At 37.4% G+C, this 27,001-nt stretch overlaps 1 protein-coding gene across 7 annotated transcripts in view; it reads left to right on the forward strand.

Annotated features, from left to right (window-relative positions):
- The first annotated feature begins 216 nt into the window (after positions 1–216).
- The window catches only part of LOC128206838 (protocadherin gamma-C5-like), an 84,935-nt gene continuing 58,150 nt past the window's right edge, over positions 217–27,001 (forward strand). For 4 of the 7 annotated variants that reach the window (XM_052909525.1, XM_052909526.1, XM_052909527.1 and 1 more), the window contains exon 1: positions 19,560–20,640. The gene's annotated coding sequence lies outside the window, so the exon portion shown is untranslated. Of the gene's footprint in view, positions 1,268–19,558; positions 20,641–27,001 lie in introns of those variants that run through there. The other 3 variants (XM_052909523.1, XM_052909521.1, XM_052909529.1) reach the window with 3 other exon arrangements.

The raw sequence follows: 27,001 nt of genomic DNA on the forward strand, positions 1-27,001 counted from the left end.
TACAGCACCTTTATATGTACTTCAATGAGAGGATCAGGGCACTTTATCAACAGTCGTGATAAAATCTCAAAACAACCATTGAAAGCGGACATTATCTGTGAACACTAGATTAATTTTAATGAATTAAATTGAAAAGAAGATGAATACTCATCATAGAATTATTAATTCCCAAAAGTGAAGAGAACATTCATTAAAGAGAACGTCAGTCGCCGAAGATATAATCGATTACCGATAGATAATTTGAATAAAATTGAAATTAATTTATGATGATACGCAAAGCATTTTAACTTTATTAAGTCAACTTAAAAGAACTGATTTTGATAAAGAAGGATCTAAATAGTATCAGGAAGATACATTAAAAATTAAATTCTTTGATTAAAAATGTGATGTGAATTCTGTCTGTGTGTGTGTGTCAAGAAAAAAAGTTGATTTTGTCGTGAACTTGATTTTCGCATATGATTTTCGCTGGAATAACGCTGCGGCTCTTAGTAATGGACTTGAATATTGCTTGATTAAAACGTTGACGCGCTGAGTAGAAAACTTGTTGTTTTTTTCACTGGAATAACGTTGAAGCGCTGAGTATTGAACTGTTTTTTTTTTCACTGGAATAACGTTGACGCGCTACGTGGTAAGCTTTTTTTCACTGGAATAACGTTGACGCGCTACGTGGTAAACTTTTTTTCACTGGAATAACGTTGCGGCGCTAAGTAGTGAACTTGTGTTTTACTGGAATAACGTTGACGCGCCACGTTGTCTTGATTTTTACTGGAATAACGTTGCAGCGCTAAGTCGAGAACTTGATTTTCGCTGGAATTACGTTGACGCGCTAAGTATTGAACCTGTTTTCACTGGAACAGCGTTGTGGCGTTACGTGGTGAACTTGATTTCGTTGGAATAACGTTTCGGCGCTATGTGGTGAACTTTTTTTCCTACTGGAATAACGTTGACGCGCTTAGTAGTGAACTTGTTTTTCACTGGAATATCGTAGCTGATCGTTTGTGGTGAATTTGTGTTTTACTAGAATAACGTTGACGCGCTACGTGGTGAACTTGTTCTTTTTACTAGAATAACGCTGCAGTGTTACGTGGTGAACTTGTTTTTTTACTGAATATCTTGATTTTGCTGGAATATCGTTGCAGATTGTTTGCGGTGAATTTGTTTTTCGCTGATATATAACTTTGCGGCGTGAAGTCCTAAAATGGAATTGGCAATTTGTTGGTTTACAGCTATCGTACTGTCTAGTCAATTACGGGTCACTCAGGCAGCGGTAAGAATATATCATATCATTTAATTATTTATATATATAACAATTTATATTTTGTTTTTAGCATTTAAAAATGTTTATATAAGGAAGTTTCACTAATGAATTGATGATATCTTTAATTGCCAGTAGTTAGATCAATATATATAAATGCACTTTTATGCGTTATTTGAATCCTACCGAAATGCAAAGAAAGAAAAAATGGTATTTCACAGATATAATATTTTATTATTTGCTTTTAATTATGTTCGAAGCTGCATTCCAGTGTTACTATAGTTCTTATGTAAGTGCATCCAATAAATAGAATAAATCCTTTATATTTTCGGAAAAAAAAAAGATCCAATGATTTTTTGGGGAAATCTTAAGCTTTCAAAACGTTTATTTTGAGTACACTGCCCTTATGTTATTGTGTGGGGTTTTTTCCTTCAAAACTCGGTCTTCATTTTATGTTTGGATTTTTCTTAAGCACCTACAAAAAACTGTAGTGTTTGCACATATTAGTGGACCAACGATATTTAAATATCAATCCATTTTTCACCGTTTTTGCATTACATTGAAAGCTTGGTCGCTGATTATATTTTGTAGGAATGATTTGACGGACAAAGTTTTTCTAAGTAGAGGTAATAAAGGATTTGGTGCGATTCGAACGCGAACACCAAACGTTTTACAAACCATTTCAATATCGAACAAAGCCACCGTCTCTGGCTCGGCTAAGAGACTTCTTCTGCGGAATCCACTAAATCTCTCTTTCCGTTCTATTCCTTCGGCTCCTTTCTATTTCCCGCTCTACACAATGCCCCACTATTTTTAATGTTTAGAGAGAGAGAGAGACAAAGAGAGAGAGAGAGAGAGAGAGAGAGAGAGATTACTTCTGTATTACCGTCTGCTTCTGCGTATTTGTCGGAGGGCTCTTACTAATGAGTCTCGTGAAACTGTAGGCGTAGAAAAATACATCCCGAAAAAAAATCATCCTATGCAGAATATAGACACCAGAGCCCCCTGACCATTTTTAGACCATTCTCAATTTTATATATATATTTCCACTGCAAAATGAGTTCAAATAAAACTTGTATTTATGTGTTGATAAAGGGAATCACACAGAATACATCATTTTCTTATATCAAATGCCGACAATACTATTACACAGAATGAAGCATGTTGTTTACACTTGTGTTCTGAAGTCGGGATTGTGGTAAAAGCAAGTTTAAAATATTCGCTAAGAATGATGATCATATAAAAAATGTTTTTTTTGGTTGTTTTTTTACGATCGGGAAGCAAAAAACCTATCCGGAACGTAGAAACGATTTAAGGCCTTTTACTAAATCCGATTTTAGATTTTCCTTATTTAGGTCATAGTTGTGTTGAAAATTAATCACGTGACATCAAAATATTCGGAAAACACCAACGTGACCTACATTTGACTTCACAAATATAAAGTTTATTTTGCTGTAATTTTTTTTTCTAATTTGAATGATAAGAAATCTAACGGATAATTAATGTGGGATATTAATTTTTTTTTTAATTTATTACAATTAATTTCAACCTATCTACATTGTGTTTGAGCTAAATTAACAACGCATATGCTAAAATTAGAATCAATCGTCATGATTGCCGAGTCTCGTGCAGGTAGTAGAATGAAATGTTGACTTTAAGCTACTACCTTTTAAAAGAAAAATCACTTATTAATGCTAATGTGTTGATTGTGTTGTTATTCCTTTCTTTAAATGCCTCATTTTATTAAATCATCGTAGTCAGTTGACAGTGTATGATTTTGGTATGGGGGTTACTCAATAACTTTAATGAATTAATAAACATTAATAAAATAATTTTATCTCCATTAAAGTTATGGAAGCCATAACTTAACGTCTGTATTTGCTTTGTTGTTATACAGTCTAACCCCGTTGGTTCGAACTCGCTTGGCTCGAATACCTCGTTGGCTCGAGCTAAATGTAAAGAACCGATATCTTTCTTCTGAGAAGCATTCCCGCTTCCCGCTTCCCAACGGGGTTCGACTGTAACTTTATTTTAGTCCAATTTTGTTTTGATTTTTTTTCTTTCATGCCTTTATTTAGAACCTTAAGATGTTGTTTTTTGGTGAAATGTTTACAATTGATCGCATCAGACCTCTAAAGTAGATATGGTTTCTATAAAATCACATCATTTATCGTCTCCACTTTGTCCTTCAATGCGAATCGGTGACGCAGGACATTTCTTTTGAAGTGTTATGAAGTAAATAATAAATAAATGCTTTACAAATTCTAACGAACCAATGTGCATCTGTATACAAATAAATAAATACATAAATGTATTCATACTATAGCGAAATGTTTATTTGAAGTATATAAATCAACTTTTTACTTTTATTTTCAAGTGAATGGTCTTTCTAATAGATGTTAAACTACCAATTTAAACTGAACAATACACACTTTTACACCGACTTGAGCATTCCATTTTGATAATATGATCTTCTATTCATTCTGTTTTTGCAATTAAATATGTCGATTCGATTGAAACGTACTCTTGTAACAAGATAAAGCGCAATGATGCCATTGATGTCATCATTTTTTCATGACATTATCATTATATGAAAGGGGAAAAAAACATTAACTAAACTGAATTCGAAAAAATAATCACTTTTTTCAAATTTCAAAATATTTGAATGACACCATTTAATAATTATCTTCTTTTTCTTCGGTAGAAATCGTAGAATTTTTTGTCTGCATTTATTCAGTGATCAGAAAATGATGGGTTGCTTTCATGATGTGATGTATTGTGATATAGTATATACCAACGCTGATATTTTCTTGTTATGAGAAATGGACCCCTTAGTGCTTAGTTTGAAAATGGTATATCATTTTAACATACGTTGATAAGATTTAGAATACAACCTTCATGGAATTGTAGATAGGCATTCATTAAGTAGTAGGCTCAATCATTTTAATTTCAGCTTTCGCGGTCATTTTAAGGTCCGCCCACTGCCACTCATCCGCTACACACCCACTGCGCCAGATTTTGCGTTGTCAATGTATCAGCCAATGACATGTATTATAAGTCAATTAAGTGACCTGAAGTAATATCTCAATGATTTCGAAGGGTCCGTTCGCTATGCTTACTCTGTCCATTCTTAATCATTTAGAATTTACTTCATGTCATCTAACGTTATTATATTAAAGTGGTAACATTAGAAACAATGAGTTAATGAAACTTTGAAATCAAAGCACTGTAACCCACGTGACTAATGGAACCGCGTTACCAGGATTTTCACCAAAACAACACTTAAAACCAAATAAATTTCGGTTCTGAATGAGGGGCAAATATCAAAAGGATACGCCCCTAAGTTACGCCCCCTCTAACACCAAGTCCTTGAACCGCCCTTGATACCAGGAGCCGTAGCGTACAAAAAGAAATCCGTACGAACACGTACCCGTACAAGCAGCGTTTCCGACTTCTTTAATAATGCAGTGAATGAAATTTGACACTGGAGGTACACTCATTTTATATTTGCAAAGAACTTTATTAAAACACTTAAGTGGTCTCAGTCCGTCTTTATAATCACGACGTCCATTCATCGGTTACACCGTTAAACAGGTGTGATTATTTCTTCTTTACAATTTACACCATTGATTAATTCTAAACTAATTTAAACAGTTGCTTTGCAGTTAAAGATGAGAATATACTCAACCCACTTATTTACAATACCTTCTTTGGAAAGATCACAAATTGTTTTGGGTCCGCATACTTGGCCCAAACGCGTGTTATTGTTTAAACGGTATGTCAATATAATATACTCTCTATATAAATCTTTAACTGTGTTGATTTAATTATACACTTATTACATTACATGAATACATAATATTCGGGTTGACGGAGCTCTAGATTCCGCAGATACAGTAATGAAATAGAAACTTGTTAGTACAAAAGGCCTCTCAATCTCTCTCTCTCTCTCTCTCTCTCTCTCTCTCTCTCTCTCTCTCTCTCTATTTCCTCAGCAATTTGTCACTAGTATTAACAGGTTCTGAGATTCATTTTGTAGAATGTCTTACAAGAAATTTGAAAACGCTCAAAGTAACATTTGTTTTCACTATGTGAGATCATTTTCATTTCCGAAATGACATAGAAAGATAGAAAATAGTCCATTAAACCCAGCCTTTAATTTAACGGATAAACAGTTAATTGATAGCAATGTAAACACTGTGTGTGTTTCAAGTGTTTTGTCTTTTATACGTTGAACATTCCGCAATTGCCAATAAATTATATAGTGAAAAACCACATATACCATATAATAAAAATCGTTTCAGTGTACGATCGCAAAATATTTCACCTCGTGAATACCAAAAGTAAATATTTCACGCGTGAAATATAGCTTTAAATGCTCACTCGGTAAAATATATTACGATCTTACGCTGAACCATTAAGTATCATCTATATCGATACCCAAGTATGTAGAAATAGATAGAGCTGTTGTCATCCATACACTTACAACATGTACTGGAGTAGGCAATAAAAATTGACATTGACGTTAATGCAATATGAAAATAAATGCCTCAAGACAATCATTTGACAAAGAAAAGTCTCCATTCAAGAAGCAAGATTTCATGATTTAAATCTGAATGATATGAAATGTGATTGCTGCTTTTTACGAAACTGAAACGTAAGAAAGAGGATGATTAAGTAAATGTATTTAACCAGTTTAACCTGTTTACAAAACCATGCTCAAGTTGATAATGTAAAGAATATAAAAGTGAATGAACGACAAAGGCTATATACTAATCGATCGACATATATGGGAAATCATATTTCTAATCAATACAAAAACTCTTAAAATTCTTAATCAAATTTTGACAGTTATTATACTGTTCATTGTTAACTATCATTAACAGAAGAATATGTTTTTGAAACTGATATATGAATTAAGTTCTAAATTACGATTAGTCTTATCATGTTCGTTGTTTATATGTAGTTTGTTACTGGCTTCAACAATTCATGTCAGGGGACGTTAAAACTGTTTTGATGACTTTATATGGTATAGAGGATAGCTTTAAAGCTGCACTTTCACAGATATACCATTTTTACAACTTTTTTTTATTTTTTGTTTTGGAAAGAGCAATTTTTTGGGTAAACATCTTCAAACTAATAATAAAAGATTGCTGACAAAAAATCAGATCGTTGTTTTTCATTTTTCCGTTCGAAAATTAATGTTTTATGGCTTAAATCGTTATTAACGGTTTAAGAATAATGCATAAAACATCAATTTTTGAGCTTAAATATAAAAATCTGCGATCTATTTTTTGTCAGCAGTCTTATATAACTGGTTTTCATGGATTTTCGCAAAAATTGGCTCGTTCCAAGACAAAAAAAAGTCAAAATGTTCCATCTGTGTGAGTGCAGCTTTATAAAGTAACTCGCCCTGGTTTGTAAAATGCACTTTTTTAATTACAAAATAAAGTGTGGTAAATCATAAGAAGTGTTAAAACAAAAAAGCCAGAAGCTGGAACCCTTCAGCAAATATTGATATTTGCTTAAATATCGTCTTTGACGACCACAATTTTCATAAGCGTTTATAACGCGATTGAACATACATTACGGCTGTGGTGTTGCGTGATTGGTTGATTGGCATGATCACGTGATGTTATCAATGTATCGTTAACAGGTCAACATATCTCCCGTTTTTGTAAAACCCCGGTGGCCGTGTGGACTAGCAGGATGTATACTAATTTTACTTGACTTTACCGGCATGGGTTCGAACCCCACTACAACCAAAATACTTGTTCATGCAACAACTGTATTTTTTTCGGCAATTTTGATATCATAGAGTAAAATAATGATTAAATAAGTGTTTTCAGATGCATTACCGAGAAAACTAATTTTTGGTAAAATAAAAAAAAACATGAGCGAGTCACTTTAATACATTATGGCGTATATTTATTAAGGTTTAATTGCGCAAAAAAACTTCTAATTGAGCGGATGACAATGGTAAGATAACGTTAGACATCGACAGTTGATATACAGCGCTTTGTAAAATAATACTAGAATACACTTTGGAAAATGATATATTATGTAAGTTTGAATTATCGACGAACTCCTAGATTTTCAATAAACGATCTCAGCTGGTGATTGGCGCTCACAATGCACGTCAGCGAAGGTTGAAAGTTTATATGATAGCTTAATTTATTATTATGTTTTTATTAAGGAATATAAAGTTGCACAAGGAACTTTTTAAAGCGCGGATGAAAATGGTTCGGTATCATTTGTAACTCCGGTCATTGACGCCGCACTTCAGTCCGGCAACTCTTTAAAAGGAGTTTTCGTTCTGTGTATACTTGGGAGGATACGCAATAATAAACTTCAGATTTATATTCATGTTTTATATTTTATTTAAAGATTAATCTAACCTGCCACGAATACGTTAAATGTTGAATGTTCAATGTATAAATGGTTTTATTGATTCATTCGTTTAAACTTAAATAGTTTTTGCATCCTCTTGACGTATGTTAGTATGATTATGTATTCTGTGTTTGTATTGTCATATAGAAAAGTTATCAATGATATAAATAGACCGAAGAAAACAGCGGAAGTCAGAAAATATAACTAAATAGCTAAATTATGACAATATAATTATTATTCCTAAATAAAGCCTTAAAAATACGAGGTGATACTATGTTGGTTTTCTGTGTTCCACTGTGTGCATTTATACCAATGATATTTCCACGGAAAGCGTAATATAAATCTGCCATTTAAACCTCCAAATATTGTAGAATTACAAACTATCTCACAAGGTTTTAAATCTTGAACGAATTTGAACGGGAACTAGCGGTGCTGGTTTTTGAAGCCGGCTCTCAGAGACACCGCTCGTACGTGTGGTCGTGCATGGTACGAGATCTGTCTTCCCTTTTGTCTTTCCCACTGGCTCCAAAAGCCGACATCGTATATGCGTTTGTGGTCGCGCACGTTAAGAGAATTATCTTACCGACATTCCTTATTACTACTAGAACTTTTTTCCTTTGTCACCCTCTTTCTCGACCCCTCTCCTCTGTCTCTGTTCTTCCACTTTAACCGCCCCTTCTTCCCCTCATATAACCTCTCACTTTATCCTCCCCTTCTTCCCCTCTTCTACCCACTCACTCTATCCTCCGCTTCTTTTCCTCTTCTACCCTCTCACTTAATCTTGCCCTTCTTCCACCCTTCTTCCCCTCTTCTACCCACTCACTCTATCCTCCTCTTCTTCCCCTTTTCTACCCTCTCACTTTATCCTCCCCTTCTTCCAGCCTTCTTCCCTTCTTCTTCCCTCTCACTCTATCCTTCTCTTCCTACACCCTTCTACCTTCTCACTCTATCCTTCCCTTCTTTAACCCATCCTGCCTCTCACTTAATATATCCCCATCTTCAACCCTTCTACCCTCTCACTTTATCCTACCCTTCTTCCACCCTTCTTCCCTCTCACTCTATCCTCCCCTTCCTTCACCCTTCTTCCTTCTTACTTTATCCTCCCTTCTTCCACCCTTCTCCCCCTCTCACTCTAACCTCCCCTGTTTCCACCCTTCTACCCTCTTACTCGATCCTCCTCTTCTTCCACCCTACTACCCTCTCACTTTATCCTCCCCTTCTTCCACCCTTCTTCCCCTCTTTTACCCACTCACTCTATCCTCCTCTTCTTCCCATTTTCTACCCTCTCACTTTATCCTGCCCTTCTTCCACCCTTCTTCCCCTCTTCTACCCTTTCACTCTATCATCCCCTTCTTCCCTCTCACTTTATCCTCCCCTTCCTCCACCCTTCTACCCTCTCACTTTATCCTCCCCTTCTTCCACCCTTCTTCCCTCTCACTCTATCCTCCCCTTCCTCCACCCTTATACCCTCTCACTTTATCCTCCCCTTCTTCCACCCTTCTTAACTTTCACTTTATCCTCCCCTTCCTCCACCCTTCTACCCTCTCACATTATCCTCCCCTTCTTCCACCCTTCTTCCCTCTCACTCTATCCTCCCCTTCCTCCACCCTTATACCCTCTCATTTTATCCTTCCCTTCTTCCAACCTTTTCCCTTTCACTTTATCCTCCCCTTCCTCCACCATTCTCCACCTCTCACTCTTTCATCCCCTTCCTTTCCTCTTCTACCCTTTCACTTTATCCTCCCCTTCTTCCCCTCTTCTACCCTTTACTTTATCCTCCCCTTCTTCCCTCTAACTCTATCCTCCCCTTCTTCCACCCTTCTTCCCTCTCACTTTATCCTCCCCTTCCTCCACCCTTCTACCCTCTCACTTTATCCTCCCCTTCTTCCACCCTTCTTCCCTCTCACTCTATCCTCCCCTTCATCCACCCTTATACCCTCTCATTTAATCCTCCCCTTCTTCCAACCTTCTTCCCTTTCACTTTATCCTCCCCTTCCTCCACCCTTCTCCCCCTCTCACTCTTTCATCCCCTTCCTTTCCTCTTCTACCCTTTCACTTTATCCTCCCTTTCTTCCCCTCTTCTACCCTCTCACTTTATCCTCCCCTTCTTCCACCCTTCTTCCCCTCTTCTACCCACTCACTCTATTCTCTTCTGTTTCCCCTTTTCTACCCTCTCACTTTATCCTCCCCTTCTTCCCTCTAACTCTATCCTCCCCTTCTTCCACCCTTTTACCCTCTCACTCTATCCTGCTCTTCTTCCACATTTCTTCCCTCTCACTCTATCCTGCCCCTTCCTCCACCCTTCTACCCTCTCACTTGATTCTTCCCTTCCTCCACCCATCTACCCTCCCACTTTATCCTCCCCTTCCTCCACCCTTCTCCCCCTCTTACTATCCTCCCCTTCTTCCCCTTTTCTACCCTCTCACTTTATCCTCCCCTTCCTCCACCTTTCTCCTCCTCTCATTATCCTCGCCTTCTTCTACCCTTCTTCCCTCTCACTCTATCCTCCCCTTCTTCCACCCTTCTACCCTCTCACTCGATCCTCCTCTTCTTCCACCCTTCTTCCCTCTCACTTTATCCTCCCCTTCTTCCACCCTTCTTCCCCTCTTCTACCCACTCACTCTATCCTCCTCTTCTTCCCCTTTTCTACCCTCTCACTTTATCCTCCCCTTCTTCCCCTCTTCTACCCTCTCACTTTATCCTCCCCTTCTTCCACCCTTCTTCCCCTCTTCTACCCACTCACTCTATTCTCTTCTGTTTCCCCTTTTCTACCCTCTCACTTTATCCTCCCCTTCTTCCCTCTAACTCTATCCTCCCCTTCTTCCACCCTTTTACCCTCTCACTCTATCCTGCTCTTCTTCCACATTTCTTCCCTCTCACTCTATCCTGCCCCTTCCTCCACCCTTCTACCCTCTCACTTGATTCTTCCCTTCCTCCACCCATCTACCCTCCCACTTTATCCTCCCCTTCCTCCACCCTTCTCCCCCTCTTACTATCCTCCCCTTCTTCCCCTTTTCTACCCTCTCACTTTATCCTCCCCTTCCTCCACCTTTCTCCTCCTCTCATTATCCTCGCCTTCTTCTACCCTTCTTCCCTCTCACTCTATCCTCCCCTTCTTCCACCCTTCTACCCTCTCACTCGATCCTCCTCTTCTTCCACCCTTCTTCCCTCTCACTTTATCCTCCCCTTCTTCCACCCTTCTTCCCCTCTTCTACCCACTCACTCTATCCTCCTCTTCTTCCCCTTTTCTACCCTCTCACTTTATCCTCCCCTTCTTCCCCTCTTCTACCCTCTCACTTTATCCTCCCCTTCTTCCACCCTTCTTCCCCTCTTCTACCCACTCACTCTATCCTCCTCTTCTTCCCCTTTTCTACCCTCTCACTTTATCCTCCCCTTCCTCCACCCTTCTCCCCCTCTTACTATCCTCGCCTTCTTCCACCCTTCTACCCTATCACTCGATCCTCCTCTTCTTCCACCCTTCTACCCTCTCACTTTATCCTCCCCTTCTTCCACCCTTCTTCCCCTCTTCTACCCACTCGCTCGATCCTCCACTTCTTCACCCTTCTTCCCTCTCTCTTTATCCTCCCCTTCTTCCACCCTTCTACCCTATCACTCTATCCTCCCTTTCCTCCACCCTTCTACCCTCTCACTCTATCCTCCCCTACTTCCCCTTTCTACCCCTCTTTTACCCTCTCATTCTATTCTCCCCTTCTTCGCTCATTCTTGCCCTCTTCTACCCTATCATTCTATCCTTCCCTTATTCCACCCTTCTTCCCCTTTTCTACCCACTCACTTGATTCTCCCCTTCTTCCACCCTTCTACCCCTCTTCTACCCTGTCACCCTATCCTCCCCTTCTTCCCTCATTCTTCCCCTCTTCTACCTTCTCACCCTATCCTCCATTTCTTCCACCCTTCTTCCCCTCTTCTACACTCTCACTTTATCCTGCCTTTCTTCCACCCTTCTTCCCCTCTTCTACCCTCTCACTGTATCCTCCCCTTCTTCTCCTCTTCTACCCTCTCACTGTATCCTTCCCTTCTTCCACCCTTCTTCCCCTCTTCTACCCACTCACTTTATCTTCCCTTCCTTCCCCTTTTCTACCCTCTCACTCTATCCCCCTTTTTCACCCTTTTCCACCCTTCTACCCTCTCACTTTATCCTCCCCTTCTTCCAGTCATCTTCCCCTCATATACCCTCTCATTTTATCTTCCACTTCTTCCCCTCATATACCCTCTCACTTTATCCTCCCCTTCCTCCACCCTCTACCCTCTCACTTTATCATCCCCTTCCTCCACCCTCTACCCTCTCACTTTATTCTCTCCTTCCTCCACCCTTCTTCCCCTCTTCTTCATTACTTCTCCTCATCTTTCTTCCATCCTTTATCCTCTCCATCTACACTTCCATGTTCTACCATTTTGGGTCATCTTCCTGTCTTCCCTCTCTCTCCCTTTATCCCCCTTTCTACCTTTCCTCTCTCGCTCTCTCCTTCCGCACTTCTTCTTTCTCCTTTCTCTGCTCCATCTACATGACGCGGTTTGGCAGTCAAACTAGCTGGCTCCAATTTCTCGAAACATCTTCAAGTCCTTTAAAACAGGATCAAGTTCAGCACGCTATTTTAATTTGGTATAAATTGTGTAATATTCTCTTGTTTAAGAGTTTTTAGGCTTTTAAAGGAAATGCATTTGAAGATAAATAAAGCGAGATTAAAAAACAACACGTTTTCTGAGCAATTATATTTACTTATGTTTCCATTTCCTTCATTATTTTCACCATTTTATAACAAATAGTGGTATCGCGAAATTTGTCCTCAATCAGTCAATTTTAAAGATATCAGCTTAAAACTTCAGGACTTTATTTCTGAAACATAGCACATTCAGAAAATGTAAAAACCTGAAAATGTCATTTTTCCTCATTAGGACCCATTTTCGCAGACTTGGTCACATTTAAGTTCAATCTAAATTGCGTATTGAATACGGCCCCTGATCGATACCCGACTGACCAATCAGTGCCAAGATAAGGCGGGGCTTATCAGTTGCCGTTGCTATCCGCCATGATCGCCGACAATCTGCACTTATCAATTGTAGTGTAATGACGCTGTTTTCTATATATTTAACACAATATATGCTTCTCATAACTGAGAGATAGTAAAGACAATTAAAGAAATCCGAAATACTGACATTTTCCCTAAATGCTGCTCAAATTATGCATTTTTGCAATTGTTTGATAACAAAGAACCTTTTAGTAGACTATTTCAACCATGAAACTGTCTTAATGTATCCAAACTTAATATACGTATATTTTTCGTTAGTCTTAAAACAAGAAATATCATTTGAGTATTAGTTTATAATATTTATAATATTGACGATATCTTGCGATTTAGTTCTGTTTGGAAATTTGTCTCCTTTTCAGGTTGTGCAAAAATTCTTAAATCCGAAGCATATACATTTGCTTTTAAGCTTGTTTGGACATACTGGTGAAAAAGACAACTCAGTTAATTTGAGTTACATTGTTATTAAATTTGATTAATTTTCTGATATCATATAAGTAAATCTCAAAAAAAAATATACGCGTAGCTGAAACAAAATCTTCAAATCAAAGTAAAATCCTGTGCATTTTTAATGACTATGATCATGTCTAACTTCTCTGTTGCTTGTTACAACAGTCTTTCATTTCATTTAAAACCGATATTAACTTATTGAGAGAAACATTAAGGTAGTTATATCAATAATAATCATTACACTTGTATAAAACAGGTGATTCTTTATGAAGAAATGAAGAAAAACATGGAGTTTTGACAATGTTTCTAAACAAACGTCGTCTTTTGTTGACTAACGTAAAGGAAATTAATACATGTTTTTTACCCCCTAAATTTGAGTTTTGAAATAGAAACTGTTATTCTACTGTAACAGAATTCTGATGCTTTTTCGAAATGTTTTATTTTGAAGTTAAGACATTATTTCTTTTTGCTAGGCGTAGCCTTATCGCTATCGGCGTGGTGTCAATTCCACCCTTACTCCTCTTCTTCCCATTTTCTACTCACCCTGTCTCGCTCTCTCCTTTCGCATATCTCCTAACCTCCCTCTCTCCCTTTCTTCTCCCTTTCTCTCTCTCTCCCTCCCTCCCTCTCTCCCTTTATCCCTCTCCCCCTTTCTCCCTCTCTGTTACTCTCTCTCCCTCCCTCCCTTCCTCTCTCTCTGTTACTCTCCCTCCCTCCCTCCCTCCCTCTCTCTCTCTCTCTCTCTCTCTCTCTCTCTCTCTCTCTCTCTCTCTCCCTTTCTTCTCCCTTTCTCCCTCCCTCCCTTTATCCCTCTCCCCCTTTCTCCCTCTCTGTTACTCTCTCTCCCTCCCTCGCTCCCTCCCTCCCTTCCTCTCTATCTGTTATTCTCTCTCCCTCCCTCCCTTCCTCCCCTCTCTCTCTCTCTCTCTCTCTCTCTCTCTCTCTCTCTCTCTCTCTCACTCTCTCCCTCCCTCCGTCCCTCCCTCCCTCCCTCCCTCTCTCTCTCTCTCTCTCTCTCTCTCTCTCTCTCTCTCTCTCTCTCTCTCTCTCTCTCTCTCTCTCTCGCAAGAATATAAACGAATAATAACTCCCATGTTAATTCCTCCATCTATCCGCCGTCCATTCTGAAGCGTCATCCGTTCTCGCTCATAAAACACGGATTGGTTGTCCGGTTAGCGCAGTGGTTAGTGCACTCGCTTCTTACCTAGGCGACCCGGGTTCGATTCCCTGCCTGGGCGCATGTGAGTTTGGTGTTTGGTCACCAAGTCGGACAACTGGGCTTCCTCCGGGTACTCCGAGTTTACCCAACAGCACACGACCACACTCTCGCATCATCTTGCCATCGAGAGTGATTTCAATAAGTTGCAAAAGCTTGTTTCACAATCCTTGTAAAATAAATAAGTTTATACTAAAAACATGGATTTAAAGAAATGAACATCAAAACAGGGTTGAGTTGGAGGGGGGAGGGAGGGGTGGGAGGGGAAAACTAGTTTATGTGTCTCGATTATAATCTTATTTATAAAACTATTTCAATGGCTATTGGTACTTGATGACAAATTTACATTGACATAAAGGAAAACGTTTTGAACGTTCTTTCAAATTACCTCAATTGAAAAGATCTACAGACCGCTATTTCAGTATATTTAACCTGTTTATATAGACCCAGTATTAAACGTCAGTGGCTACATTGATACACAAGTTAGTATTCATCATATTCTATGCAATAGATTTGCTCCATTGTATGAGCATAAAAACTTACACTGCTCCATTATAATTGAAACTTTCACAATATCATTTCTTGCTTTAAACTCTGATTATAACATAATCATGATAAGAATAAACATTAAATAGAATTTTCAGCACGTGGAATGTATCGATGATTAACAAATTAATATGTAAATACTGGACCGGGGGCCGAATGAGAGAAGAGTATTAAGAAAATTTTAAAATGTTTTACCTTAAGTGTAGAGCTTTATTTTCGAAAAAAAATCGTTTTTTCGTTGTCAAATCGCGTTCATAAATTAATTGTAGATTAACATTAAGTATAACACGTTTTGCCAGTAGAATTAACAGTTAAAGGGACACTCATATTTCAAATCAATACATACACATGTATAACAAACATGAATTTTGAGTGATAAACCTTTAACTTTTAACTAAATAATGCGGACCGGTGGGGGGGGGGGGTACCATTGACTAGTGCATAATGCTTACGATCATTTGCAACTTATCTCCAACCAGTCATTACTAATCGAGAAACAGGTGTCGATCGGTTGTCGATGACAGGACAATATTCGTACCCGACTTGGCATTCGTTGATACAATTTATCGACATTGAACTGGCTACTGAATAACTTGTGTTGGTTTGAAAGCCGCCAATCGGGCGAAAAGTTATCGACACTTTGTGAAGAACTGAATTTGTCAAACGAAATACATCATCCCTTTTCAAATCAGCATTTCTGTAAACTCTGCCGTCGTTTATCTATTTTACTTTTTTTTTATCCGCCCAGCTGATATACCTATAATTTGTTCCCTTTGATGTAATGTTTGTATATTTCTTTCAAACTCCAAAACAAATAATGTATGTAAGTTCATAATTCTATAGCCGCGCTGTAAACTACAATGCAACAGGATAACTTGACAAACAAAGTACGACATTTATGTCAAAGTCATGGGTACTTCTGTTGCTTGTGTCCATTTAAAAAAACACATATTTAATAAGTACTTATACATACCAAACGTGTTTATTTAAAGTACCATGCCATCTAATGTTGTTCATAGGAAAAACCTTATTGCAAACGTAAGTGGGCTTTTCGTGTAAGTGTACTTGTCGTGTTAGTGTACTTGTCGTGTTAGTGTACTTGTCGTGTTAGTGTACTTGTCGTGTAAGTGTACTTGTTGTGTTAGTGTACTTGTCGTGTTAGTGTACTTGTCGTGTAAGTGTACTTGTCGTGTAAGTGTACTTGTCGTGTTAGTGTGCTTGCCGTGTTAGTGTACTTGTCGTGTTAGTGTGCTTGCCGTGTTAGTGTACTTGTCGTGTAAGTGTACTTGTCGTGTTAGTGTACTTGCCGTGTTAGTGTACTTGCCGTGTTAGTGTACTTTTCGTGTTAGTGTACTTGTCGTGTTAGTGTACTTGTCGTTTTATTGTACTTGCCTTGTTAGTGTACTTGCCGTGTTAGTGTACTTGCCGTGTTAGTGTACTTGCCGTGTTAGTGTACTTGCCGTGTTAGTGTACTTGTCGTGTTAGTGTACTTGTCGTGTTAGTGTACTTGCCGTGTAAGTGTACTTGTCGTGTAAGTGTACTTGCCTTGTTAGTGTACTTGCCGTGTTAGTGTACTTGCCGTGTTAGTGTACTTGTCGTGTTAGTGTACTTGTCGTGTAAGTGTACTTGTCGTGTAAGTGTACTTGCCTTGTTAGTGTACTTGCCGTGTACGTGTACTTGCCGTGTTAGTGTACTTGTCGTGTAAGTGTACTTGTCGTGTAAGTGTACTTGCCGTGTTTGTGTACTTGCCGTGTTTGTGTACTTGCCGTGTTTGTGTACTTGCCGTGTTAGTGTACTTGTCGTGTTAGTGTACTTGTCGTGTAAGTGTACTTGTCGTGTAAGTGTACTTGTCGTGTAAGTGTACTTGTCGTGTTAGTGTACTTGTCGTGTTAGTGTACTTGTCGTGTAAGTGTACTTGTCGTGTAAGTGTACTTGTCGTGTAAGTGTACTTGTCGTGTTAGTGTACTTGTCGTGTTAGTGTACTTGTTGTGTTTGTGTACTTGTCGTGTTAGTGTACTTGTCGTTTTATTGTACTTGCCTTGTTAGTGTACTTGCCGTGTTAGTGTACTTGCCGTGTTAGTGTACTTGTCCTGTTAGTGTACTTGTCGTGTAAGTGTACTTGTCGTGTAAGTGTACTTGTTGTGTAAGTGTACTTGTCGTGTTACTGTACTTGTCGTATTAGTGTACTTGTCGTGTTAGTGTACTTGCCATGTTAGTGTACTTGTCGTGTAAGTATTCTTGTCGTGTAAGTGTACTTGTCGTGTAAGTGTACTTGTCGTGTAAGTGTACTTGTCGTGTTAGTGTACTTGTCGTGTTAGTGTACTTGCCGTGTTAGTGTACTTGCCGTGTTTGTGTACTTGTCGTGTTAGTGTACTTGTCGTGTAAGTGTACTTGCCGTGTTAGTGTACTTGCCGTGTTTGTGTACTTGTCGTGTAAGTGTACTTGTCGTGTAAGTGTACTTGTCGTGTTAGTGTACTTGCCGTGTTTGTGTACTTGCCGTGTTTGTGTACTTGTCGTGTTAGTGTACTTGTCGTGTAAATGTACTTGTCGTGTTAGTGTACTTGTCGTGTAAGTGTACTTGTCGTGTTAGTGTACTTGTCGTGTTAGTGTACTTGTCGTGTAAGTGTACTTGCCGTGTTTGTGTACTTGTCGTGTTAGTGTACTTGTCGTGTTAGTGTACTTGCCGTGTTAGTGTACTTGCCGTGTTAGTGTACTTGTCGTGTTAGTGTACTTGTCGTGTAAGTGTACTTGCCGTGTTTGTGTACTTGTCGTGTTAGTGTACTTGCCGTGTTAGTGTACTTGTCGTGTAAGTGTACTTGTCGTGTTAGTGTACTTGTCGTGTAAATGTACTTGTCGTGTTAGTGTACTTGTCGTGTAAGTGTACTTGTCGTGTTAGTGTACTTGTCGTGTTAGTGTACTTGTCGTGTTAGTGTACTTGCCGTGTTTGTGTACTTGTCGTGTTAGTGTACTTGCCGTGTTAGTGTACTTGCCGTGTTAGTGTACTTGCCGTGTAAGTGTACTTGTCGTGTTAGTGTACTTGTCGTGTAAGTGTACTTGCCGTGTTTGTGTACTTGTCGTGTTAGTGTACTTGCCGTGTTAGTGTACTTGCCGTGTTAGTTTACTTGCCGTGTTAGTGTACTTGTCGTGTTAGTGTACTTGTCGTGTAAGTGTACTTGTCGTGTTAGTGTACTTGTCGTGTTAGTGTACTTGTCGTGTAAGTGTACTTGTCGTGTAAGTGTACTTGTCGTGTTAGTGTACTTGTCGTGTTAGTGTACTTGTCGTGTTAGTGTACTTGTCGTGTTAGTGTACTTGTCGTGTAAGTGTACTTGCCGTGTTTGTGTACTTGTCGTGTTAGTGTACTTGCCGTGTTAGTGTACTTGCCGTGTTAGTGTACTTGCCGTGTAAGTGTACTTGTCGTGTTAGTGTACTTGTCGTGTAAGTGTACTTGCCGTGTTTGTGTACTTGTCGTGTTAGTGTACTTGCCGTGTTAGTGTACTTGCCGTGTTAGTGTACTTGTCGTGTTAGTGTACTTGTCGTGTAAGTGTACTTGTCGTGTTAGTGTACTTGTCGTGTTAGTGTACTTGTCGTGTAAGTGTACTTGTCGTGTAAGTGTACTTGTCGTGTTAGTGTACTTGTCGTGTTAGTGTACTTGTCGTGTAAGTGTACTTGTCGTGTAAGTGTACTTGTCGTGTTAGTGTACTTGTCGTGTTAGTGTACTTGTCGTGTAAGTGTACTTGCCGTGTTAGTGTACTTGCCGTGTTTGTGTACTTGCCGTGTTTGTGTACTTGCCGTGTTAGTGTACTTGCCGTGTTAGTGTACTTGTTGTGTTAGTGTACTTGTCGTGTAAGTGTACTTGTCGTGTTAGTGTACTTGTCGTGTTAGTGTACTTGTCGTGTTAGTGTACTTGTTGTGTTAGTGTACTTGTCGTGCTAGTGTACTTGTCGTGTAAGTGTACTTGCCGTGTTAGTGTACTTGCCGTGTTTGTGTACTTGCCGTGTTTGTGTACTTGCCGTGTTAGTGTACTTGCCGTGTTAGTGTACTTGTTGTGTAAGTGTACTTGTCGTGTTAGTGTACTTGTCGTGTAAGTGTACTTGTCGTGTAAGTGTACTTGCCGTGTTAGTGTACTTGCCGTGTTAGTGTACTTGTCGTGTTAGTGTACTTGCCGTGTAAGTATGCTTGTCGTGTTAGTGCACCTGTCGTATAAGTTTCCTTGTCGTATTTGTCGTGTACAAGTCATGCCCACACAACGTAGTGCACTGAACGTAGTACACTTCCGCTTATTCGTACAGCTTTCGCAACTTCTATAATAATGTCAATTTTGATGTGGCGGAAATATAAGCTTATATCTTTAACTGAATGATAAAGCAATGTACCTTTAAAGTATCGCTATAGGCGCAGTTTCGGATGATATTGGTATTAAATATTTGTATGCTGATTGACGAAAATATCGTCAATAATGATACTTCTAAAGTACAGCACCTTTATATGTACTTCAATGAGAGGATCAGGGCACTTTATAAACAGTCGTGATAAAATCTCAAAACAACCATTGAAAGCGGACATTATCTGTGAACACTAGATTAATTTTAATGAATTAAATTGAAAAGAAGATGAATACTCATCATAGAATTATTAATTCCCAAAAGTGAAGAGAACATTCATTTAAGAGAACGTCAGTCGCCGAAGATATAATCGATAACCGATAGATAATTTGAATAAAATTGAAATTAATCTATGATGATACGCAAAGCATTTTAACTTTATTAAGTCAACTTAAAAGAACTGATTTTGATAAAGAAGCATCTAAATAGTATCAGGAAGATACATTAAAAATTAAATTCTTTGATTAAAAATGTGATGTGAATTCTGTCTGTGTGTGTGTGTCAAGAAAAAAAGTTGATTTTGTCGTGAACTTGATTTTCGCATATGATTTTCGCTGGAATAACGCTGCGGCTCTTAGTAATGGACTTGAATATTGCTTGATTAAAACGTTGACGCGCTGAGTAGAAAACTTGTTGTTTTTTTCACTGGAATAACGTTGACGCGCTGAGTAGTGAACTTGTTTTTTTTTTCACTGGAATAACGTTGACGCGCTACGTGGTAAGCTTTTTTTCACTGGAATAACATTGACGCGCTACGTGGTAAACTTTTTTTCACTGGAATAACGTTGCGGCGCTAAGTAGTGAACTTGTGTTTTACTGGAATAACGTTGACGCGCCACGTTGTCTTGATTTTTACTGGAATAACGTTGCAGCGCTAAGTCGAGAACTTGATTTTCGCTGGAATTACGTTGACGCGCTAAGTATTGAACCTGTTTTCACTGGAACAGCGTTGTGGCGTTACGTGGTGAACTTGATTTCGTTGGAATAACGTTGCGGCGCTATGTGGTGAACTTTTTTCCTACTGGAATAACGTTGACGCGCTTAGTAGTGAACTTGTTTTTCACTGGAATATCGTAGCTGATCGTTTGTGGTGAATTTGTGTTTTACTAGAATAACGTTGACGCGCTACGTGGTGAACTTGTTCTTTTTACTAGAATAACGCTGCAGTGTTACGTGGTGAACTTGTTTTTTTACTGAATATCTTGACTTTGCTGGAATATCGTTGCAGATTGTTTGTGGTGAATTTGTTTTTCGCTGATATATAACTTTGCGGCGTGAAGTCCTAAAATGGAATTGGCAATTTGTTGGTTTACAGCTATCATACTGTCTAGTCAATTACGGGTCACTCAGGCAGCGGTAAGAATATATCATATCATTTAATTATTTATATATAACAATTTATATTTTGTTTTTAGCATTTAAAAAATGTTTATATAAGGAAGTTTCACTAATGAATTGATGATATCTTTAATTGCCAGTAGTTAGATCAATATATATAAAAGCACTTTTATGCGTTATTTGAATCCTACCGAAATGCAAAGAAAGAAAAAATGGTATTTCACAGATATAATATTTTATTATTTGCTTTTAATTATGTTTGAAGCTGCATTCCAGTGTTACTATAGTTCTTATGTAAGTGCATCCAATAAATAGAATAAATCCTTTATATTTTCGGAAAGTAAAACGATCCAATGATTTTTTGGGGAAATCTTAAGCTTTCAAAACGTTTATTTTGAGTACACTGCCCTTATGTTATTGTGTGGGTTTTTTCCTTCAAAACTCGGTCTTCATTTTATGTTTGGATTTTTCTTAAGCACCTACAAAAAACTGTAGTGTTTGCACATATTAGTGGACCAACGATATTTAAATATCAATCCATTTTTCACCGTTTTTGCATTACATTGAAAGCTTGGTCGCTGATTATATTTTGTAGGAATGATTTGACGGACAAAGTTTTTCTAAGTAGAGGTAATAAAGGATTTGGTGCGATTCGAACGCGAACACCAAACGTTTTACAAACCATTTCAATATCGAACAAAGCCACCGTCTCTGGCTCGGCTAAGCGACTTCTTCTGCGGAATCCACTAAATCTCTCTTTCCATTCTATTCCTTCGCTCCTTTCTATTTCCCGCCCTACACAATGCCCCACTATTTTTAATGTTGAGAGAGAGAGAGAGAGAGAGAGAGAGAGAGAGAGAGAGAGAGAGAGAGAGAGAGAGAGATTACTTCTGTATTACCGTCTGCTTCTGCGTATTTGTCGGAGGGCTCTTACTAATGAGTCTCGTGAAACTGTAGGCGTAGAAAAATACACCCCGAAAAAAAATCATCCTATGCAGAATATAGACACCAGAGCCCCCTGACCATTTTTAGACCATTCTCAATTTTATATATATATTTCCACTGCAAAATGAGTTCAAATAAAACTTGTATTTATGTGTTGATAAAGGGAATCACACAGAATGCATCATTTTCTTATATCAAATGCCGACAATACTATTACACAGAATGAAGCATGTTGTTTACACTTGTGTTCTGAAGTCGGGATTGTGGTAAAAGCAAGTTTAAAATTTTCGCTAAGAATGATGATCATATAAAAAATGTTTTTTTGGTTGTTTTTTTTTTACGATCGGGAAGCAAAAAATCTATCCGGAACGTAGAAACGATTTAAGGCCTTTTACTTAATCAGATTTTAGATTTTCCTTATTTAGGTCATAGTTGTGTTGAAAATTAATCACGTGACATCAAAATATTCGGAAAACACCAACGTGACCTACATTTGACCTCACAAATATAAAGTTTATTTTGCTGTATTTTTTTTTCTAATTTGAATGATAAGAAATCTAACGGATAATTAATGTGGGATATTAATTGTTTTTTTTTTAATTTATTACAATTAATTTCAACCTATCTACATTGTGTTTGAGCTAAATTAACAACGCAGTTCCTATGCTAAAATTAGAATCAATCGTCATGATTGCCGAGTCTCGTGCAGGTAGTAGAATGAAATGTTGACTTTAAGCTACTACCTTTTAAAAGAAAAATCACTTATTAATGCTAATGTGTTGATTGTGTTGTTATTCCTTTCTTTAAATGCCTCATTTTATTAAATCATCGTAGTCAGTTGACAGTGTATGATTTTGGTATGGGGGTTACGCAATAACTTTAATGAATTAATAAACATTAATAAAATAATTTTATCTCCATTAAAGTTATGGAAGCCATAACTTAACGTCTGTATTTGCTTTGTTGTTATACAGTCTAACCCCGTTGGTTCGAACTCGCTTGGCTCGAATACCTCGTTGGCTCGAGCTAAATGTAAAGAACCGATATCTTTCTTCTGAGAAGAATTCCCGCTTCCCGCTTCCCAACGGGGTTCGACTGTAACTTTATTTTAGTTCAATTTTGTTTTGATTTTTTTCTTTCATGCCTTTATTTAGAACCTTAAGATGTTGTTTTGTGGTGAAATGTTTACATTTGATCGCATCAGACCTCTAAAGTAGATATGGTTTCTATAAAATCACATCATTTATCGTCTCCAGCTAGTCCCTCAATGCGAATCGGTGACGCAGGACATTTCTTTTGAAGTGTTATGAAGTAAATAATAAATAAATACTTTACAAATTCTAACGAACCAATGTGCATCTGTATACAAATAAATAAATACATAAATGTATTCATACTATAGCGAAATGTTTATTTGAAGTATATAAATAAACTTTTTACTTTTATTTTCAAGTGAATGGTCTTTCTATTAGATGTTAAACTACCAATTTTACACACTTTTACACCGACTTGAGCATTCCATTTTGATAATATGATCTTCTATTCATTCTGTTTTTGCAATTAAATATGTCGATTCGATTAAAACGTACTCTTGTAACAAGATAAAGCGCAATAATGCCATTGACGTCAACATTTTCCATGACATTATCATTATATGAAAGGGGAAAAAACATTAACTAAACTGAATTCGAAAAAATAATCACTTTTTTCAAATTTCAAAATATTTGAATGACACCATTTAATAATTATCTTCTTTTTCTTCAGTAGAAATCGTTGAATTTTTTATCTGCATTTATTCAGTGATCAGAAAATGATGGGTTGCGTTCATGATGTGATGTATTATGAAATAGTATATACCAACGCTGATATTTTCTTTGTTATGAGAAATGGACCCCTTAGTGCTTAGTTTGAAAATGGTATATCATTTTAACATACGTTGATAAGATATAGAATACAACCTTCATGGAATTGCAGATAGGCATTCATTATGTAGTAGGCTCAATCATTTTAATTTCAGCTTTCGCGGTCATTTAAAGGTCCGCCCACTGCCACTCATCCGCTACACACCCACTGCGCCAGATTTTGCGTTGTCAATGTATCAGCCAATGACATGTATTATAAGTCAGTTAAATGACCTGAAGTAATATCTCAATGATTTAGAAGGGTTCGTTTGCTATGCTCACTCTGTCCATTCTTAATCACTTAGAATTTACTTCATGTCATCTAACTATTATATATACGTTATTATATTATAGTAAAGTAGTAACATTAGAAACAATGAGTTATTGAAACTTTGAAATCAAAGCACTGTAACCCACGTGACTAATGGAACCGCGTTACCAGGATTTTCACCAAAACAACACTTAAAACCAAATAAATTTCGGTTCTGAATGAGGGGCAAATGTCAAAAGGATACGCCCCTAGGTTACGCCCCCTCTAACACCAAGTCCTTGAACCGCCCTTGATACCAGGAGCCGTAGCGTACAAAAAGAAATCCGTACGAACACGTACCCATACAAGCAGCGTTTCCGACTTCTTTAATAATGCAGTGAATGAAATTTGACACTGGAGGTACACTCAGTTTATATTTGCAAAGAACTTTATTAAAACACTTAAGTGGTCTCAGTCCGTCTTTATAATCACGACGTCCATTCATCGGTTACACCGGTAAACAGGTGTGATTATTTCTTCTTTACAATTTACACCATTGATTAATTCTAAACTAATTTAAACAGTTGCTTTGCAGTTAAAGATGAGAATATACTCAACCCACTTATTTACAATACCTTCTTTGGAAAGATCATAAATTGTTTTGGGTCCGCATACTTGGCCCAAACGCATGTTATTATTTAAACGGTATGTCAATATAATATACTCTCTATATAAATCTTTAACTGTGTTGATTTAATTATACACTTATTACATTACATGAATACATAATATTCGGGTTAACGGAGCTCTAGATTCCGCAGATACAGTAATGAAATGGGAACTTGTTAGTACAGAAGGCCTCTCTCTCTCTCTCTCTCTCTCTCTCTCTCTCTCTCTTTCTCTCTCTCTCTCTCTCTCTCTCTCTCTCTCTCTCTCTCTCTCTCTCATTTTGTAGAATGACTTACAAGCAATTTGAAAACGCTCAAAGTAACATTTGTTTTCACTATGTGAGATCATTTTCATTTCCGAAATGACATAGAAAGATAGAAAATAGTCCATTAAACCGAGCCTTTAATTTAACGGATAAACAGTTAATTGATAGCAATGTAAACACTGTGTGTTTTTCAAGTGTTTTGTCTTTTATACGTTTAACCACTGCCATTAAACATTCCGCAATTGCCAATAAATTATATGGTGAAAAACCACATATACCATATAATAAAAATCGTTTCAGTGTACGATCGCAAAATATTTCACCTCGTGAATACCAAAAGTAAATATTTCACTCGTGTCGACTCTACTCGTGAAATATAACTTTAAGTGCTCACTCGGTGAAATATATTACGATCTTACACTGAACCATTAAGTATCATCTATATCGATACCCAAGTATGTAGAAATAGATAGAGCTGTTGTCATCCATACACTTACAACATGTACTGGAGTAGGCAATAAAAATTGACATTGACGTTAATGCAATATGTAAATAAATGCCTCAAGTCAATCATTTGACAAAGAAGTCTCCATTCAAGAAGCAAGATTTCAAGATTTAAATCTGAATGATATGAAATGTGATTGCTGCTTTTTACGAAACTGAAACGTAAGAAAGAGGATGATTAAGTAAATGTATTTAACCAGTTTAACCTGTTTACAAAACCATGCTCAAGTTGATAATGTAAAGAATATAAAAGTAAATGAACGACAAAGGCTATATACTAATCGATCGACATATATTGGAAATCATATTTCTAATCAATACAAAAGCTCTTAAAATTCTTAATCAAATTTTGACAGTTATTATACTGTTCATTGTTAACTATCATTAACAGAAAAATATGTTTTTGAAACTGATATATGAATTAAGTTCTAAATAACGATTAGTCTTATCATGTTCGTTGTTTATATTTAGTTTGTTACTGGCTTCAACAATTCATGTCAGGGGACGTTAAAACTGTTTTGATGACTTTATATGGTATAGAGGATAGCTTTAAAGCTGCACTCTCACAAATTTACCATTTTTACAGCTGTTTTATTTTTTGTTTTGGAAAGAGCAATTTTTGGGGTAAACATCTTCAAACTAATAATAAAAGATTGCTGACAAACAATCAGATCGTTGTTTTTCATTTTTCCGTTCGAAAATTAATGATTGATGGCTTAAATCGTTACTAACGGTTTAAGAATAATGCATAAAACATCAATTTTTGAGCTTAGATATAAAAATCTGCAATCTATTTTTGTCAGCAGTCTTATATAACTGGTTTTCATGGATTTTCGCAAAAATCGGCTCGTTCCAAGACAAAAAAAAATAAAACAAGTTGTCAAAACGTTCAATCTGTGAGAGTGCAGCTTTATTAAGTAACTCGCTCATGGTTTGTAAAATGCACTTTTTGAATTACGAAATTAAGTGTGGCAAATCATAAGGAGTGTTAAAACAAAAATGCCAAACGCTGGAATCCTTCAGCAAATATTGATATTTGCTCAAATATCGTCTGTGACGACCACAATTTTCATTAGCGTTTATAATGCGATTGAACATACATTACGGCTGTGGTGTTGCAAGATTGGTTGATTGGCATGATCACGCGATGTTATCAATGTATCCTTAACAGATCAACATATCTCCCGTTTTTAGTTAAAACCCCGTTGGCCGTGTGGACTAGCAGGATGTATACTAATTATACTTGACTTTACCGGCATGGGTTCGAACCCCACTACAACCAAAATACTTGTTCATGCTACAACTGTATTTTTTTCTGCAATTTTGATATCATGGAATAAAATAATGATTAAAAAAGTGTTTACAGATACACAACCGGGAAAACTAATTTTTGGTAAAAAAAAATCATGAGCGAGTTACTTTAATACATTATGGCGTATATTTATTAAGGTTTAATTGCGCAAAAAAACTTCTAATTGAGCGGATGACAATGGTTAGGTAACATTAGACATTGACAGTTGATATACAGCACTTTGTTAAATAAAAATAGAATACACTTTGGACAATGATATATTATGTAAGTTTGAAATAACGACGAACTCCTAGATTTTCAATAAACGATCACAGCTGGTGATTGGCGCTCACAATACACTCCAGCGAAGGTTAAAATTAAAGTCCATATGATAGCTTAATATATTATGATGTCTTTTTATTAAGGAATATAAATTCGCATAACGAACTTCTTACAGAGCGGATGGTCGGGTATCATGTGGCTGTCAGTAAGTTACTCGGATCATTGGCGACGCACTTTAATCCGACAACTCTTTTAAATGAGTTTTCGTTCTG

Source organism: Mya arenaria, chromosome 10, assembly GCF_026914265.1.
Source record: "Mya arenaria isolate MELC-2E11 chromosome 10, ASM2691426v1".
NCBI lineage: Eukaryota > Metazoa > Mollusca > Bivalvia > Myida > Myidae > Mya > Mya arenaria.